Source organism: Bos taurus, chromosome 2 (genome assembly GCF_002263795.3).
Source record: "Bos taurus isolate L1 Dominette 01449 registration number 42190680 breed Hereford chromosome 2, ARS-UCD2.0, whole genome shotgun sequence".
NCBI classification, from domain to species: Eukaryota; Metazoa; Chordata; class Mammalia; order Artiodactyla; family Bovidae; genus Bos; species Bos taurus.
Genome location: NC_037329.1, coordinates 31,063,119 through 31,081,914, shown reverse-complemented (window position 1 = coordinate 31,081,914; position 18,796 = coordinate 31,063,119). Strand labels below are relative to the sequence as shown.

Genomic DNA, 18,796 nt, shown 5'->3' with positions numbered 1-18,796 from the left:
TCAATAACTTCAGATATGCAGATGACACCACCCTTATGGCAGAAAGTGAAGAGGAACTCAAAAGCCTCTTGATGAAAGTGAAAGTGGAGACTGAAAAAGTTGGGTTAAAGCTCAACATTCAGAAAATGAACATCATGGCATCTGGTCCCATCACTTCTTGGGAAATAGATGGGTAAACAGTGGAAACAGTGTCAGACTTTATTTTTGGGGGCTCCAAAATCACTGCAGATGGTGACTGCAGCCATGAAATTAAAAGACGCTTACTCCTTGGAAGGAAAGTTATGACCAACCTAGATAGCATATTCAAAAGCAGAGACATTACTTTGCCAACAAAGTCCGTCTAGTCAAGGCTATGTTTTTTTCTGTGGTCATGTATGGATGTGAGAGTTGGACTGTGGAGAAGGCTGAGCGCCGAAGAATTGATGCTTTTGAACTGTGGTGTTGGAGAAGACTCTTGAGAGTCCCTTGGACTGCAAGGAGATCCAACCAGTCCATTGTGAAGGAGATCAGCCCTGGGATTTCTTTGGAAGGAATGATGCTAAAGCTGAAACTCCAGTACTTTGGCCACTTCATGCGAAGAGTTGACTCATTGGAAAAGACTCTGATGCTGGGAGGGATTGGGGGCAGGAGGAGAAGGGCATGATAGAGGATGAGATGGCTGGATGGCATCACTGACTCGATGGATGTGAGTCTGGGTGAACTCCGGGAGTTGGTGATGGACAGGGAGGCCTGGTGTGCTGTGATTCATGGGGTCGCAAAGAGTTGGACATGACTGAGCAACTGAACTAAACTGAACGATTTTGGAGGCTTCCTGGTAACTCACGGAACAGTAAAGAATCTGCCTGGCAAGCAGGAGACCTGAGTTCAATCCCTCACTCTAGAAGATCCCCTGGAGAAGGAAATATCAACCACTCCAGTATTCTTGCCTGGAGAATTCCTTGGACAGAGGAGTTTGGTGGCTACAGTCCATGGGGTGCCAAAGAGTCGGACGTGACTGACTTTCATTTTTATTTCACTTAGCTATTTTTAGCCATTTATGCAGCTTTCTTTCCTTTCAATCCATTTTATCCTCATTTATGTTGACATAATGTACCTGCTTCAGAATTTTCCAGATCAAAACCATTTCTGGCAGGCATTCGACTGTAAAACTCTGGGGACTCAGTTAGCTCTTTGTGCAGGGGCTGAAGTAAATCCAAAGCCACACACTAAGGAGTTCACAGCTATTGTCATCAGGTCCCTGGCAGTGTTTCCCCATGGGGAGGGGACCTCCTTCCATCTGGATGGGATTGCTGGTTGGCTTTTGGTGTCTGTAATAGCCCTATCCTACCAGCTGCTCCTTTGGTTTTAGGACTTGAAACTGTTATCAGGTAAATAACTTCAAATGGTCAAATCACCAAGATGTTATGAAGTAATATACTGAGAATTTTGTCTAGGAAGGAAAACCACACATCTACTTCTCTGGGTACTTCAGATTCTCCTGGAGTAAATTTGACCATTAGAAGACTAAATGAAGGTCTCAGTTAATTTAAAATCTGAGATTTCTTTCTTTGAGTTGTATTAAATTCATTTCTGCCTTACTCTAAAAATGTTGAGGCTGAGACTCAGAAGCTTAAATGTACATTCTAAAACAGTGACTTCATTAATGCGCAATGTTGAACAGGTTTAATCATCTACATTTTCTCCATTTTCATCGTCTTCAACTGCCTGTTGCTCATGTATTTTGAAAAAATAATGTACCTTTTTACTTTATTTTTTATAAAGAGATAAAATATAATAAAAACAAAAAGTTGTTGCTGTTCAGTTGCCAAGTTGTGTCTGACTTTTGTGACCATATGGACTGCAGCCCACCAGGCTCCTCTGTCCATGGGATTCCCAGGCTAGAATACTGGAATGGGTTGCCATTTCCTTCTCCATAAATAAAAGTTAAATTTCTCTAAATACATGATTTAAAAGATGTATTGGAACTTGGAAGTCCAGTATTCTAAAACTGAAAAGGCTCCTTCTGGCATCTAGTTTCACCATTAGAGTGTCAGTGGTCCTCAAAATTTAGCATCAGAATCACCTGTAGGGCTTTTAGTAAATCACAGCTTGCCAGGTTCTACCCCAGAGTTGCTTGTAGATACAGGTGAAGCCCCAAATGTTGTGTTTCTAATAAGCACACAGAGGATGCTGATGATGTTAGCCCAGGAATCCCATTTTGACAATGACTGGCTGATAGAATCCAGAAATTTTTTTGTTTGTTTGTTTGTTCTGTTTTTTGTTGTTGAACTTAGAAGCATATGTGCCAGTCATACTGTTCTCATTTTTATGATTTCTCAAAGATAATAGCCATAGCTTCTTCAGTCTCATTGTTTATTTGTTTAATGTCCTGTGGTGTAATTCTTCTGAACCTGGAAGCTTAAAATGATTTATGGCAGTATTTCACAGAAGCCTGCAATAGCTTTGTAAGCATCTCCCTGATTCCAGCCTGACTCCCATGGAGCCTATTTTCACCCAGCAGTCAGAGTGATTTGGGGAAAAGAGAAAACAAATTGAGTTATTTCTCTGTGCAGGAGCCTACAGGAGCTACCCAGAGAAAAGGCCAAACTCTGTATAATTGCCTCTAAGACCTTATGAATGGCTTTCCAGTTACCTTGCTGAACTCATCCTGAACTCATTGCTCTCCTTTTTTCTCACTCCTCTCTAGTCACACTGGCTACTGGCTGTCCTTTGCACCTGCCAAACGCAGATATACTGCTCAGTCTCCTAGGAGTGTTGTTTCCTCTGGATAACCTAACTTTCTCATCTGCAAGTCTTGGTCAAAACTTTACCTTTTCAAAGAGACCTTCTGTGCTTCCCCTCCATCTCCTTACCCCACTTTATTGTTTCCAAAGCACTTATCACCTTATTATGTACTATATAATTAACTGATTTATAATGTCTATTATTCACTTTCTATTTTTCCTGGGTAGAACATAAGACTTAAAGGGGCTGGAATATTCCTTTCTTGGTCCCTTTTGTTCACCAGTGAATCCCAAGTACTTAGAACAGTGCATGGCACATAGTGGGTGCTCAACAGATATTTTTTGAATAAATGAATTACTTAATGTTAGTTTCTTATAAAGATTTAAACTTTTTACTTAGATTTGCTATTTCAAATTCAGCCTACAACTACTCTTTAGAAAGTCTTGTATTCTATTTAGGTAGCATATTTTATAACAGCAAAGTCTAGAAAAAAACTGAAATATCCACTCATATAAGATTGGTTAGGTAAATAAAGTAACGTAGTTTTGTGTCATATAGCCATGAAGATGGTAAAACATAGAAAAGCAACAAAAGCCAAATACTCTATAGGCACAATATTTGCTAATTATGTACTTGTATTTCTTCTAGATCACATACATACATTCAAAACCTGTTTACCTCAAAGATTATTGACTAAGTATGCTGAGTTTGGGCTTCCCTGGTGGCTCAGGGGTGAAGAATCTGCTGCCAATGCAGGAGACCTGGGTCCAATCCATCCCTGGGTCAGGAAGATTCCCTGGAGAAGGAAATGGCAACACTCCAGTATTCTTGCCTGGGAAATCCCATGGAAAGAGAAGCCTGGGCTACAGTCTATGGGATCTCAAAGAGTCGGACACAACTCAGCGACTAAACAACAACATGCTGAGTTTATCAGACCCTCTTTAATACAAAGCAAAGTGAGGAATGAATATTTTCCTCAAAGAATTCCACACCTCAAAATATCTTAGAGAAGGAATAGTAATGATAATAGAGGACACTGACTTGCTCTGTGCCAGGCACTGATTAGCTCATTTTTATCTTGACAGTAACTCTATGAGATAAAGGTGATTATTGTCCTCATTTTGCAGATAAGGAAACAATAGGATTCAGAGAGGATAAGTAAGACGTCCAAAGTCACATGGCTAGTAATCATGCCACCAAATCCAGTGTCTTTTTTTTCTTCAGTTCAGTTCAGTTCAGTTGCTCAGTCGTGTCCGACTCTTTGCGACCCCATGAATCGCAGCACTCCAGGCCTCCCTGTCCATCACCAGCTCCCGGAGTTCACCCAAACCCACGTCCATTGATGGTGATGCCATTCAGCCATCTCATCCTCTGTCGTCCCCTTCTCCTCCTGCCCCCAATCCCTCCCAGCATCAGAGTCTTTTCCAATGAATCAACACTTCGCATGAGGTGGCCAAAGTACTGGAGTTTCAGCTTTAGCATCATTCCTTCCAAAGAAATCCCAGGGCTGATCTCCTTCAGAATGGACTGGTTGGATCTCCTTGCAGTCCATGGGACTCTCAAGAGTCTTCTCCAACACCACAGTTCAAAAGCATCAATTCCTCGGTGCTCAGCATTCTTCACAGTCCAACTCTCACATACATACATGACCACAGAAAAAAACATAGCCTTGACTAGACGGACCTCTGTTGGCAAAGTCTCTGCTTTTGAATATGCTATCTAGGTTGGTCATAACTTTCCTTCCAAGGAGTAAGCATCTTTTAATTTCATGGCTGCAATCACCATCTGCAGTGATTTTGGAGCCCCCAAAAATAAAGTCTGACACTGTTTCCACTGTTTCCCATCTATTTCCCATGAAGTGATGGGACCAGATGCCATGATGTTCATTTTCTGAATGTTGAGCTTTAAGCCAACTTTTTCAGTCTCCACTTTCACTTTCATCAAGAGGCTTTTGAGTTCCTCTTCACTTTCTGCCATAAGGGTGGTGTCATCTGCATATCTGAGGTGATTGATATTTCTCCCTGCAATCTTGATTCCAGCTTGTGCTTCTTCCAGTCCAGCGTTTCTCATGATGTACTCTGCATATAAGTTAAATAAGCAGGGTGACAATATACAGCCTTGACACGCTCCTTTTCCTATTTGGAACCAGTCTGTTGTTCCATGTCCAGTTCTAACTGTTGCTTCCTGACCTGCATATAGGTTTCTCAAGAAAAAGTAAAAATCAGACGCTCTCCCTAAAAAATAATTTACTGATTTGTTTCTCCAGCTTCATCTTACATGCTCTCCTACATGTGTGCTCCTCCCTAGTCAAATGTATGTTTGCCATTCCCCAAAAGTCCCGTCTCTGGCCTCTGACTTTCAGAAACCTTCCCTCTGCCTGAATTCTCATTCACCACCAATTACTGCCTGTTAAAATCCTACCTATACGCCAAGGCTCATCATACCTAAATTCTGAGTCAGAAGTTGTTTTGCCTTCCTCTGAACTCCAACAACTTGCACAGATTGTCTTTAAAATTCATATAATAATTATAATATTCTGGCTTCTGCTTTTATTAAGGATGTGCCTTATTTCTTCTACATTTTAAATTTCTTGAAGATAAAGATTTGATTGCTTATCTACCACAGTCAGCAGGATATTATTAGATATCTTCTGAATATTATTACCTAAAACAAATTCTGCTAGTGCCCTATCCAGTGTGTTAGCTCTGGTCACATGTAGGAATTGAACACTTAAATTATAGCTAGTGCCAAGTCTGAAATGATAATATTTTTGGATATTGGCTTAAATTAAAAAAAAAAAAACCAGCATTAGTAACCTTAATTTCACTTGTTTCTTTTGTCTTTTTTTAATGTTATCATCTAGAAATTGTCAAAGTACATATGTTCATCTCATATCTGTAGTGATGAGTGCTGGTTCAGTGTATACCTTTCTCCTATTCCTTTTCCATCCACCAAATGATCAAACCTACTAACAAATGAATTAAGAAAGCAGGCAATCCCCTGTTCTGAGATGCTCTAAAAGGGAGGGGCACACTCTGTCTATCATTTTCTGTTTTACTTGGTTAGATGGTTGTTTTCGTCTTTAATTCCTAGGATTTTGGACCAAGAAACAAAAGTGAACATTGTGTGTTTGTGCGTGTGTGTGTGTGTATGTGTGTGTGTAAGAGACAGAGAAACATGGAAGGTAACATTTAAACACATTTAAACATCTAAATCAGAATATATCCAGAATTATAGAAAGCTTTCTATTTTGAAGTAAACTGGCATCAAGGAAAATAGAAAGCAAATAAAGTTCTCAGCCCAGTAAACAGCCCTTGATCCATTTCTATCGTAATGTCAGTTTTGCTTCAGCCATAATAGAGAGCCCTGCAAGTTGCCCCCAGCCACGTCTCTCCTCCTGCTTGCTGGTGCCTTGTGCTTTAGGCAGTTTCTTTCCAGGCAACCACAGACTGTTTACTGACTGTAATCAAAATGACAGCACACTGTTTTCACAACCCAGCGTTGAGTCGATTGCCTTTTTCACTTGGCAACCTAAGGGAGCTTGAGGTATAACTTGCATCACTTCAAGATGGTGGTGCTTACTTCATATGTAACCTGCATCCTCTGAGGCTTAAACTACAGAGGAATTGAGAGTTATCTAGCATGCAGCAGGGAGGCTGTGAAATCAGCCTTCAGATTAGTGCTAGTGGTAAACTCCACTGGAGCACACTTATTTAGGTGTGGCTGCAGTTCTGCTGTGGTTCTTCCCCAGCCAGAACCCAGCCACCTGAGCAGCTTCTCTTTTAAGCATCCCCACCCCACCCCTGGTGGGCTGCCGTCTATGGGGTTGCACAGAGTCGGACACGACTGAAGCGACTTAGCAGCAGCAGCAGCACCCCACCCCCACCCCACCCCAGCTAGATGGTTATAATGTTGTGGAGTCTGACCACCTTGAAGATGGAGAGGAGAGGCAGAGGAGAGTGTAATACAATAGAAACATGTCCTGCCCCTAAGAGAGACAGAAGAAAACAGATAGGGGAATGCCTGTGACTCAAGTAATCTGTAAGTTCTAGGCTTGTCTTTGACGTCACTTGCTGTGACATGTTGAATGCTCAGTGTTTTTGGTATTGAGTGTCCACATCTGTTATGGAGAAGGAAGCGGGGATGTGACTAGTTGATATGCAGCGCCTCTTTTATCTCTACAGCACTGAAACTCTGTGCTTGGTGTATTCCAACATTTATCCCTTCTGAGAGACAGTGATCTGAAGGTGCAGCAGTTGCCTTATACTCTGAACTCAAAGGGTCATTGAATATTGGACTAATGATGTAACTGGGGTTGGCTGTGTTATACCTTTTAGAGTCTGTCTTCATATTCAGAATACTTTATGGGCTATGTGCTTGTTCAAATTTGAGCTATGTTTTTTTGATGAATCAGTATTATGAATACCTTGAGAAGAGTATAGCTGGAGGGTTGGTTGCTGAAGAGAATTGTCCCTCACATCTTTTCTATTTAGATACTCAATTCTGTACACATAATTTCTTCCTAAATTGGTGATATCAAAAATCTTCTGTACAAATAACAATTAAAAAAAAAAACTAACAAAACCTCGAGTCTAGGTTTCAATGAAATACGATCAGTCATTGAAGAAAATGTGAAAACAGAGAGTCTATGTTTTTCCTTCAGCCACTTAGCACATCATTTGTACCAAAATAGAGCAAAGACCTCCGTGCGCTGCCTGAGTTAGGTGTAGATGTTACCACTTATTTGGGATTCCCTGTTGGTCAGTGGTAAAGAATCACTCTGTAAAGCAGGAGACATTCAATACCTACATTGGAAAGATCCCCTGGAGGAGGGCATGGCAACCTACTCCAGTACTCTTGCCTGGAGAATCCCAGGGACTGAGGAGCCTGGCAGGCTTCAGTTCATAAATTTGCAAAGAGTCGGACGTGACCGAAGTGACTGAGCAGGCACCCACATTACCACTTAATTGCAGCAGGATCACACAGTGGAGGGTCTCTGCATGTAAACACAGCAGGGATACTGTTCAGAGCTCAATTCTTTGGGGGCTAAAGGAAGCCAGAATGCCACAGGCAATAGAAAATTACATTTGATGCAAAATTTTCCTTAGAGATTGCAGCAACCAATATGCTAATTAGAGTCAAGACAGGCATAGCCTGCCTGGCCCTTCCCAGGATGCAGGATCTAGCAAGACTCTGGCTAGTGAGGGCAGCAATCATAAGGAGAAACAAAAGCGTTGAACGGAGGAGATGCTAGGAAGGACAGAGCTGGAATTTGTGGCATTTCTACAGTGTTCTTGAACTGAGAACTTCTTCAAGTATGGAACTTGAACTAACTACTCAAGGACATGGATAATTTAGGGTTCTGATAAAATTGCCTGTGCAAAGTTGGGCATTGAATTCATTTATTCTTCAAATGTCTTTCTCCTTTTAAAAAAATAATAGACTTTATTTTTTTAGGGCAGTTCTAGGTTACCAGAAACTTGAATAGACAGTTCACAGACACAGAAAACACACTTATGTTTACCAAAAGGGAAAGAGGGAGGGGAGGGATAAATTTAGGAGTTTGCAGATACAAACTACTATATATAAAAGAAACAACAAAGGCCTACTGTATAGCATAGGGAACTATATTCAGTATCTTATAATAATCTATAATGAAAAAGAAAAAATGCATATACATATATGTGAATTACTTTGCTAAACACCAGAAACCAACACAACATTGTATGTCAACTATACTTCAATTTTTAAAAAATCCAAGAAAACATAAAATATCTATCAAATGTTGAAAAAAAAAGTCAAAGAGTTTCCAAATCAAGTGTGCCTCTTTATGTCTTAGATATTTAGTTTTCAAATGTTTTATTCAGGAAGAAATTGAGAATAAATAGAAAGTATTTTGTTATGCATAAAGTTTCCCACATTTAGCTTTCCTGAGGGATCTGGGTTATTGGAGAAAGTGAGTATTATTTTATGGTTACATCTGTATCACAGACTGTTGTTTCAAACGTAATACAGTTATAGTACATTTAATGGATATTTAAAAGAAATGTGTCTTAACGATGACTCAGGATAATTTTGAGACACAGAGTAAACAAGTTTAACAAATGTATTAGAGAGCTTACTACTGCAGTTTCCAGGGCGTATTTTAACTCGTGCTAATTTGCATAGAGATCTGCATCATGATTTGGATGTGCTTTGCCACTTTTCATTTACTCCTGAGCATTACCCTTCCCCTTTTCAAAATATACTTAATGCTTTTGAATAACAAATTGGAATTCTTTTCCCCAAAGAATCCACTTATTTCTCACAGTTGTCACTGTGTTGGTAGAGGAAATGGTCATATCAACCATAAATTTTTTGCTCTTTACACTGACTAATTTAAGGTGTCTTTACCTTTCATTAAAAAACATTTCTTTTTGGTTCAGTTCAGTTCAGTCACTCAGTCGTGTCCGATTCTTTGCGACCCCATGAATCGCAGCATGCCAGGCCTCCCTGTTCATCACCAACTCCCGAAGTTCACCCAGACTCACGTCCATCCAGTCAGTGATGCCATCCAGCCATCTCATCCTCTGTCGTCCCCTTCTCCTCCTGCCCCCAATCCCTCCCAGCATCAGAGTCTTTTCCAATGAGTCAACTCCTCGCATGAGGTGGCCAAAGTATTGGAGTTTCAGCTTTAGCATCATTCCTTCCAAAGAAATCCCAGGGCTGATCTCCTTCAGGATGGACTGGTTCATTCTTATTAATATTTTACTGGTTTGTTATTTATATTTTTATTGTAGACCACCTAGGTACTTTGAATATAAAGGTAGGATGTCATTTTTTTAAAAAAAATCAGTGATCTAATCCCAGTTTGAGAATCCAAGCACCGTTTCATCGACGTCTACCATAAACTGAGCCCAGATATAATATAGTGTTGCTTCTGTTCACCATGCAACCACTAGCCTCCTGTTTCAAAATACATGTATTCTCATCCTGAGATTTAACAGCTCTTTCATATTGGATGATAATTTTCGTGACCTGGTTGAAAAAATGGTAGAAATCATGAAGAAAGCATAGTTGAGTAGAAATATTAAAGGATGTTTCTCCAGAGGAAAGACTTGAGGATATAATCTGCTCTGAAGGATGGAGAGGATTGCTTTTATAGAGGCTACCACAGACTCTCCCTAGTTGTGGAAAGGATTGTGGGAAATCAACATGGAAAAGCAACTGCGATGTTAACCCAGAAAATGTTGAAAAGGCTGACTCACCTTCATAATGGAATTCGTTTTAGGAAAATCAATTCATTATTAATTCCACTTAACTATTAGGTTAATTCACTTTTTCCTCAGAAATGCCACTTTCTGACAATACATTTTTAAGTGACTTTTGGCTTTAAATAATTTGTTGGTTTACAGATCTGCTTTACCTCGAAATGTGCCACAATTGAAGTTTCAATAACTTGAAATCAATGTTTTGTTTCCAATTGAATGAACTGGCTATTTGAAAAATTATCTTTCAATGACCACTCTTATTTGATTTTAAGACTTAATTTTCAAAGGAACAATTTACAAGGTACAGAATAAGAAGAGGGCAAATCTCTGGTTGTACAAATTGAACTTCATGGATGCTTATGTCCAAGTGTGCACAATTGTTTGTATTGTTAGTTTGAAAAATATATCACAACCAGCAGCTGAGTCAACTTTCTAATAGAGGTAAGGGTAGGAAATTACCAATTTGAAATATAAAACTGCTTAAACATATAGAGTAAATACCAGTGTTTTTAACCGAAGGGGAAATGGACACAAATGTACTTTTTGTTACTTTAAGTATTTGCATAGTCTTTTAACTTAACACGTGCCCACTTGTTAGAATTTTGAAATTATTCTAAAAGCCATTTCTCAGTTGTCTTTCACTTCTCTAGCCAAACTTTCACTAGCTTTTCTTGTTTTTCTCCATCTTTCTTTAGTCAATTGCTTTTCAAACCTGACTGCATATTTGAACTATGCTTGCAGAGCTTTTAAACACTGATGCCCAGGCTCAGCCCAGCGCATTTAATTGAATTGGCCTAAGGTGGAGCAAGCTTTACTCTTTTTTTTTTTTTTTTAGCTTTGCTCTTTTTGAAGCTTCCCAGATGATTCCAGTGTGTAGCCAGAGCTGTGCCCCACTCTCTGAATAAGCTCATCATGTTTTATCTGTTTCCATTTTCTCTCAGATGTTTGCATCTCTATTTCCTTTAAACTGTTTTTTTTTCCCCCTCCTTTTATTATTATTGGTGAGGTTTAAAAAATCTGACTTTTTTTTTTCCAGTTTTCATTTTGCTTTTTCTTTCTGATTTTCCATGTACTGGTGAAGAAGTTCTCATTCCAGACATATGTATTTGATTTTTATTCTTTATACCACCAAGTTTTACATCAATGAAAAAGAATGCAATATATTTGTGTATTATACTTTTGCCTGTTCTTTCAATGCTAATATAATAATGTACTTTAATTTTTGGAACTGATATATTAAGATTGATAGTAGAGCCCGATAAAATTGTTGAAAACTAATATGAAGAATGGGTTTACTTGAGTTGTCATCATTAATACTTTAATAAGATATTTTGGAACTTTGAGACCATGTTAACTCAAGGACATGTAAATATTCTATAAATGATATCTTTTATCTTTTCTCAGCTAAGGGACATGTTTTTCCTACAAATTTCAATAATTTCAGAATAGTGTAGAAGTGAGAATATTACATACTTCATCAACTAGCATAGCCGTAACAAGATATCCATAGCAAGAGAAGTATTAATAGCAATAAAAAAAAGGGGAGTAAAAGGATCTAAGTAGATAAAATTCAGTGAAGTAATTAGCAGCAGTAAAAACAGAATTTTGGGAGGGAATATGTAGAACATCCAAGGATTTGAAATGAAAGAGAAAAATGGTGGACAGTTAGTTAAGCCTGGAGGAGCAGATAGGAACTATGAGTGCCTGTGTGGCACTTCCTCCAAATACAGTCAAGCCATTTCTTCTCCATGAAGTTTATTTACCCTTATTGGTAAAAATACTGGTTAGATTGGCAAAAGGAAAAAATATCTGGGCAAAAATCCCTTGGCCATATCCTGCCTGTAGGTATGCTTTGTGGAATCTATCCAATATTGTAAATAATTTGAAATAGATGATAACATTTAACAAGAGGGAAGTTTCTCAAAAAAGAAATCTAGATTTTAAGCTTCTTTGGAAAAATCGTTAAATTCAATAGTCTCCTGGCCCTTAGGAGCAGTCCCTCTTTAGAAAGCACGTGGGCTGTGGAGTTTTTTAGTCCCAACCTGACTTGCTTTACTCATTTCTCTCACCTGCATCATGCATGTAGGAATTTGGGCTTGTTTCTTGGAGAATTCATTCTTAAGTGTATGCCATCCATGGTGTAAGTTCCATGAAAAGAAATTGCTCGGAATACTTTGTCTATGGCCCTACCATGCTGAATGTACTCAGTCTCATCAGAATACTTTGCAAAAGCAATTTACATAAAGAAAAATAAATGTTACAAGCAAAAAAAGCAAGGACACAGAGAAGCCAACAAACAGGTGATTGGTTCTCAAATAGAGGCGTGAGCCCATTAAATGTGTCCTATTAATAAGCTCTGCATGAATATTTGGGGTTTGGTTCAGAAGTGCAATGTCACTTAATAACAGGAGCTGGGATTTAGTGAATTATTCCAGTTCAAGCTCTTGGAAAAAGAAAAGGACAAAATGTTCTGTACGACCGAAGTAAGAATAGAGTATCTTCTGAATATTAGGAGATTAAAATTCCCAAAAGTGAGCTTCTTGGCAGAAAATGGCCAAGGTTATTTAAGGAGTGACTTCCCATCTTTGAAATCACCATTGAATAAAACAATATTAAACTACTGTTTAAAAATTTAAAGACCATCATTTCTTTCTCTTTCCTCCAGCTCAGAGCTTAATCACATGCAGGGCTCCCTATATGCAGTCTGCAAAATCATGAAAACCTAATTCAACTATTACAGAAATAACTCCAAACTTTTAAAAGGTTTCTCTGAACTAAAACAACCCCTGAGAATTTCCTAATACAGCTACCACCTAGCATATGTTTATATGCACTGTATTTGTGTTTAATAGGTAGATTTAATTTGTAAGCATGCTTATAAGTTACTTTGCAGTTACTCTCTATTCATTTATCTTGAGCAGAAATTTCTTTAAAGTTCTCTCTATAAAGTCCTTTTTTACTTCAAAGCCTGGACAAAAGAGGTGGAGTATTATAAGAATCACTCAATAAATAGGAGGCATATTAAAACTTCTGTTATGCAGTTGAGTAGGTATTCATATAAAATTTAAAGAATTCTTCTATTGTGGCTAATTAGATGTCTGAGCATAGATTCAGATTTCAGATATCTACAGAGCTGGTGCCCATCAGACAGGTCAGCAAGCACATCTTTGCTTAGCAAGAGAGCAAGATTTTCTTTATTAACTTACTTTCAGGTAAAATTAACAGAAAATTAACACTATTCTGCTCTTAACTCTACACATAAACCCATTAAAATGTATGCAAAAATGTGTTAACTTCACCCCAGTGTGAAAAATATTATCAAGTAAAGCTGAACTAAAGTGGTAGTTTTCTAATCAAAGATAAATATATGAACTTGCAACCCAAGAGGCAATAAAACTGGCTTTTATCCTTCCCAGATTTTATAACTACCTCAAAGAACAACCTACCTCAAGAACTTGTAGTTTGGATACCAGGTTCTACATAGGATTGCCATTAAAGGTGTTTATGGTGTAAAATTCAAGTGGAAGTACAGATAATTTAGGATTAAAGTTAATAAAAATTTCAAATAGATCCCTAGGACGGAAGTATACTGTTAATATCCTAAATTATATTTCAGGAGTTACGTGTGTGTGTTATCATATCTGACTCTGTGACCCCACGGATTGTAACTCACCAGGCTTCTCTGTCCGTGGGATTCTCCAGGCAAGAATACTGGAGTGTATTGCATTCCCTTCTCCAGAGGATCTTCCTCACCCAGGGATCGAACCCTAGTCTCCTGCATTGCAGGCAGATTCTTTACCATTTGAGCTATAGGGAAGTCCTTATTTCAGGAGCAGGTGGATAAATTAATCCTCAAGTTTTAGAAAACTGGTAAAACAATCATCAATATTAAGGTAGAATGAATAATATATTTTAGATGACAAGGTAAACATTATTCCCAACCTTCAGTGAGTTCACAGTGTTCCTATACATGAATGATGATGAGAAAGAAAGCAATCTGAACAGCCGCTCATGCAAAGACATTTCACCATCTAGTCACATTTCATTCTTCAGTGGAAAAAAAGTGTTTTTTTAATATGCTTCCACTTATGGGTGCTTTCATTTAACCCCTAAAAATAAGGAATCAGAAGAGCTGGGAATGAGCTGGAGTCAGGAAGATGGACTAAAGCAGGGCACTGTCTAATTGAGAAACTTTCCCCTTGTGTCTTAAAGACTCTCAAACTCAAGGCCATCTCAGATCTGTCTAATCATAAGCCCATTAAGTCGTCTTGGCTGCCATGAAAATGAAACTGACATCACAGTTATTTGAGTCAGTTTAAAGAGGCCTAGGGTGGTTGAAGGGAAGGATTGGGAGGCCTGGAGTGCTGAAAAGACCTCCCAGCTCTAGCTCCCTAAGATCCCAGTAGCACACAGCTGTCAAGAGCAGGAAGCTGGGTTTGTAGAAAAAATCCTTTGTAGAGAAGCAGAGATTTTGCTGTATGTCAACAGTTTCATCCGGCACAGTTTGACTTTCCACCCTTTATTGCACCATCAATTCTATTTAAGCAGTAGATAGTTTGAGTTGATCACATAGCCTACACATGCAGTCATTTCTGGGATTTAGGTTCTTTGACTTGATGGTCATAGTGAAATTAATTCTTGGTGAAACCTAATTTTTTTTTCTGACTTCACAGAGGCCTTCTGTCTACTAGTTGTATTGATTAAAGCACAAGCGAAATAAAGCCTTTTGCCCCTATTTTGTTAAAAAGAAAAAGGCCTTAGAAGTGGGGTCCATGATAATGTATCATTGGCAAAAGAATGGTCTTCTAGAAGGTATGAGAGTTCTATGAGCAATTCAGGAAATGGCTAGGATGTTAACACTAATTGATATTATTATAGAGAACACATTTTGTTGTGTTTCAGCAAGGGCATGCTTCCAGGATAAGAACTACTCCCTTTTCAACTACGGAATTTCTTGGCAGTTTCACTGTATTCTTCCTGTTGTTGTAGAAGATGCACTACCATCACCAGTATTAAAAAATAATACCTGTTCCTTTTGGCAAGCGTTGGTGAACAGGGGAGGAGGGATGGGTTGGCACTTAATTGTGCCCCAGGATATGTAATAAACACTGGACAGACAGTATTTATTTACACAATGCTGCAATGTCAGCATCATCATTCCTGTTTATACAGGTGATATGATACAGGCTCATAAGATTAAAATCTTTGTTAGTTAATAGTGGACCTAGGATTCATTTGGGACTTCCCAGGTTGCTCAGTGGAAGGAATCCACCTGCCAATACAGGAGACGCAAGAGACACAAATTCGATCCCTGGGTCAGGAAGATCCCTGAAGTTGGAAATGGCAACCCACTCCAGTATTCTTGCCTGAAAAATTCCAAGGACAGAGGAGCCTGGTGGGCTGCAGTCCATGGGATTGCAGAGAGTTGGACACGATGGAAGCAACTAAGCACACACAATCACATATATGAATCAAGCACATACACACACACACACACATATAAGATTCATTCCACTAGCCATTGCTCTTAACCGCTTCTCCATGTTGCTTTCTGGTTGTTCCCACCACAGAAGGAACTGGCTAAGGACCTTTAAACATCTCTATTTCTCTATCCTCATGTTTAGCACAGATTAATGGTAATATAAAACTCAGTGAAAATCAGAGATATATCAGATTACAGTTAAGCTGAGAAATCAATTGGTGAAAATCCAGATAAATTAGGAACAATGAATGAAAAGTGTCCTTATATATCCTTGATTCCCATTTCCATATTTTACAAGTGTCCCTTCTGAGGCAACAAAACTCATTAGTAGCAGAATTTGAATCAGAAATCAAGACTTCCAGCTCAGTGCCCAACCTATTTTTCTCTACCACACCAGTACATAACAGTATTATTTTTGACCTAATAAATGAAGTCACTACTAGTTCTTTTTAAGAATAAGATACCAAATGTATTTGATACATCATTTAATCGAAACATGTTTGATTTCTAACAATTTTCAAAGAGCACATTTGGTGAATAACTCTGTATGCATTTGCTCTTCACATGGTTACTACAAATATAGAAAGAATTAAGAGATTCTTGCAACTATACTGATAAAAATATTACTAATAGGAACAAAATAGAAGCATCCATTCATAAATATAAAACAGTTCAGAAAGACCAGCTCTGGTGTTTACACAGAACAAAGTTAAATTCAGTCACCTGTAGTGAAGCTTGGAGTGTACAAAATGCTCAAGCCAATTAGCATCCTTTTCTGGGAACCCTTTTCAAAGAAACAGTTTTCTTTATAGCCAATGGTAGGAGCTCAAAAATATACAAGACCCAGGGATTTTCTCTGAGGCAACCACTATTTTGTAATTTTTTAGAGGAAGTATTATTGCTAGCCAAGGTAAAATCTTGGATGAGAAATCAGTATTTTTCCATATCATTAGAGATTATAGTTGTTTTTAAAGCAGAGGCCGCAAGTTCTATTTTTAGGCTGGTTTGACCAGTACTGACTAGAAACCCGTGTTGAAATCAGAGGTCTTTATTCCACACAGGGCACTCACTGCTTGGACTGATTGTGATGAAATGTTCTCATGCATAATCTTCTAAGCATATACACTTTTATCTTTGTCTCCATGTGTTACATTATACCACCTGTTGTATTTTTTAAAAACCTCTATGATTTTTAAAACTCTTCATTAAATGAATACTTATAGATTTTCTGCCAATAATTTTCTGTTCTATGTGATTGCTAATTGAATGCAATCTTTATGATTATTCTATAAAATATTTTAAAGAAACTGCAGAAAATATAGATTATAAAATAAATAATTGCTTTTTGTCCAAGTAGCCCTCCTTGATAAGTAGGAATAATAATGATAATAATAACCAGTTATTAAAATATACACAGAAAAAATACAGAAATATATAAAGCTTATAACTCATCAAGAGAGTACAATACCCTTTAAATCAATAAAGTGGTAAATAATGTAAAATGAATATGTTAAAATAAAAAATAACACATAATGGAGTATTTAGGGATAGTTTTAATACTAGAAGGTTAAATCTCATTTTAATGGGTTAGTATTGGTGAGAATAGATTATTTTACAGACCAATGGTAATGTTTTTCAAACAGCTATACACCTCTATATTGTTATCATTCCCTATACGCATGGCCTCCCAAAGCTGTTACAAAAAGACTAAAGCACGAGAATGATAGTCCCAATGTCACTATACATTTATGTTCAAAAAACACTAGGCACACTGGACATTTAAATAGAGAAAGTATAGCCACAAAATCAATTAGGTTAGCTTTGTGTAATAAAAATATTTTCTCTTGACTACAGTGAATCCTAGGCATCTACATGTTTCACAAATACAAGCTCAGTAATGCCTAGTCTGTACCATAAGTCACCATTTCTAGACAGAGGCTCTTCCTTTGAGATAAAGGAATAGTAAGCAGTTTACACATCAAACGATGCCTTTGGCCCTTGTAATTGACATTAAAACAACATTAGGTTAAAAATAGCAGCATGAAGATGATTTAAAATAAGAGAAATGATCTGGTTGTTAAATTCTATGTTTCAGAAAATTGAACGTTTTGCCAGCTTACCTGATGAAACAGAGCCTTATGGATCACAGCATAACAAAGCCCGCATCCAAGATGGTTAGAGTATAAAGAGCCTTCCCCTGCAGTTGTTCAAATTTTTGGCCACAGAGGTTTACATATTAACTACAATGCTTCCCCCCCAACCCCCCCTTTGCTTTCTCTCTGAACAAGAAAACAAAGAAACCTTTCCAGAATCCTCTCTGCTTATGCCTCCGCTTCCTGTTCTGAGATTCACTCTATGGTACCCAACATATATCAGAAAACAGCTTTGAGGGGAAAAAAAAAAAAAGAAAAAAAAAAAAAAGCTGACAGCACTCGACATGGTACCGCCATCTACTGGCAGACACACAAAATTGAACAAAAGGATAAACATCCCCATTATTCTTTATCATACCTATGCCCTACACATGAATATGTAAAAAATATTCTTTTGCATACTAAATTGTTGGAGTATGCACAGTTTTCTGATATTATATATTTTTCTAAATTTTATGTTTACAATGTTGATTCAACCATAAATGAATACAATTAAAAACCCTCCAAATTTCTGTTTAAAAATCAGATTTATGGACTACATGTACAGTTTTGCAAAATCTCTCTTGTGGCCTGCTCTAGTCTTCTGAAAACTTTGTCTTCCCACTGGATTAATTCTTTCTGAGTGAATAATCTGTCTCCTTAAAGAACAAGGTAATAGTCATTCACTGGCAGTCATTTTGTGTTGCTTTTTTGTAAAACATTTGTAAGTAGTAATATCTGGGAAAGTATTTTTAACTTCAGTGAGGCTTATGTAATTTAGATCTATGGATTATGTGTTCTATGTATATGACAGGAGGAACAGGTAAAATTCATCTTACATATGATAATATAATCAAAGGTTATATATTATTATATCTATGTCTTTAAAATATTAAGAAAACATGGCTTATAAGGATATTGAAACACACAATACATAAGCAAAATGACTTTATCAGTTTATTAAGAGATTTCTTAACTAATCAAAGTGCATTTCATTTGACTTTTCAGTTTAATTTAGAGAAAGCAACTATAATTTTATTAGTTTTTCATTAATTAAATATATTCATATTAGGGAACACCTTAATATACATCAGGCTCTATGGTAGCTTTGAAAAGACAAAGATGAAAACACAGTGCTTGTCATCAAGGAACTTATGTATAATGAAGAGAGGAATATAACGGATGCCATTTTTTTTTTTTTTTTTACT

The 18,796-nt window shown here is 37.6% G+C and overlaps 1 protein-coding gene across 1 annotated transcript in view; it reads right to left on the bottom strand.

Moving 5' to 3' along the window:
- Nucleotides 1–17,791, bottom strand: part of SCN3A (sodium voltage-gated channel alpha subunit 3) — a 121,414-nt gene extending 103,623 nt beyond the window's left edge. The window contains exon 1 of the mRNA XM_002685332.6: nucleotides 17,577–17,791. The gene's annotated coding sequence lies outside the window, so the exon portion shown is untranslated. The remainder of the gene's footprint in view (nucleotides 1–17,576) is intronic.
- Nucleotides 17,792–18,796: the final 1,005 nt, after the last annotated feature.